We start from the raw sequence: 1499 nt of genomic DNA on the forward strand, positions 1-1499 counted from the left end.
CATTTTATCCTGTTTGTACCTACAATAAAATTGAATCTCATTTGTAATACTCTACATTTCACAAACCTTTTTTTCCCCTTTCTCTGTCTTTACGTTATATCAAGTATTTGCATGTAGATCAGGAATTCAAGTGAGATGTTAAAATGCAACACATTTAGGTAATGCCAGCAAAGAAATGTGAATATTAAGCAATATGTAGTCATATAATTTAATATACTGAATAAGGCTGGATGATATGACTTACAAGGTTTTTTTTCATACCAGATTTGATTTTAATCGATTCCTCCCATCCTCAATTTCTATAATAAAATCACAGAAAATATTTTCAAAAAGTGCCTTCATTTCAATCTGTTCTGTGAGTTGTATAAGGGAGCATTACGGTCAGGATACAAGAAATTTTAATTGCAAGAATGCAGTCATCGTTACAGCAGAATAAAGATGAAATTTAACAACGTCTTAAAATTACAAGAAGTTGTTTTAATGAGAAATAAAGATTCAGATTGATCTGATGTAACCAGCTCAGTCCATGTGGTTCTGACATTTGTCAGTAATCAAGAAGATGTACATTTCCACCTCAACTGACCATGTAAGCATTAAGGTAAAAATAAAAAATGGAGCAAATACTGTATACAAAATGGAAAAAGAACTGATAGAAATACTTTCTTTATAAAGAAAAGCAAAAACGTTATAGCAGGAGAAAAGTTGTTGGCAACATTAGCTCAGCCAATCTCTCCCTCCAGGAAGCCATCAAACAGAATTGTCCAACTCCAGCTATAATGAAGATTTTAAAAAAAGTAAGAAAACGGAAAGTTAAAATAACAAATAATGCCAATTTAATAATTCAGATCTAATGCGTTCTGGAATCTATTATTGACATTTTACAAATTTCACAAATCAATTAGAAGGTTTCACAAGTGTTTTATTTATCTGCTGTTAGTACAGAATAATCTAGTTAGGTTTGAAATGTCTAGGTGTAGTTTTTACAGTACAACACATTAAAAAGCTCAAGATAGTGAAAAATTAAGAGTAATTGCAACTTTAGCTATTTTCCGAATTAGATGCTACATTCGGAAGCTAACTTCAGCTTCGACTGATAACTTGGGCACATTATAGACAGATCTATATATGTTTATATAGATATATATCTATCTATAAAGCATAGATATGTAGATTGCACACTGCACAGATAATCAAAACACTTAACGTTTACATAGCACCTTTGTAAGCTTGTCCCTGTTAGCTACGTCAGACATATGAGGCATTTTGGTGAATACAAACGATTTTTTAACTTACCTTCTAAGTTATTGTGAAGTTTTGACACATCCAGCTTAAATCCTTTGTTGTTGTTGGAGCGTTTCAGGACGTCTGAATAATTCTATAGGCATCATTAATAGTCCTGCAGCGACTGAGAAGCTACTGTTAACGTACTGTTGCCTGTGCACCGGAACCATTCTATGTGGCAAAAAAATGCGGAAGTGCTAAAACGGAAATCCGTGGCA

At 32.8% G+C, this 1499-nt stretch overlaps 1 long non-coding RNA gene across 1 annotated transcript; it reads right to left on the reverse strand.

Annotated features, from left to right (window-relative positions):
* Nucleotides 1-454: 454 nt before the first annotated feature.
* LOC106944107 (uncharacterized) lies at nt 455-1493 on the reverse strand. Its single transcript, XR_001424116.1, has 2 exons — nt 1294-1493; nt 455-771 (listed from the first exon to the last, which is right to left on the reverse strand). It is a non-coding gene; the product is annotated as an uncharacterized LOC106944107 (long non-coding RNA).
* Between the last annotated feature and the right edge of the window lie 6 nt (nt 1494-1499).

This window comes from Poecilia latipinna, unplaced genomic scaffold (genome assembly GCF_001443285.1).
Source record: "Poecilia latipinna isolate Pla-1442-1.1 unplaced genomic scaffold, P_latipinna-1.0 Scaffold6917, whole genome shotgun sequence".
Classification (NCBI taxonomy): domain Eukaryota; kingdom Metazoa; phylum Chordata; class Actinopteri; order Cyprinodontiformes; family Poeciliidae; genus Poecilia; species Poecilia latipinna.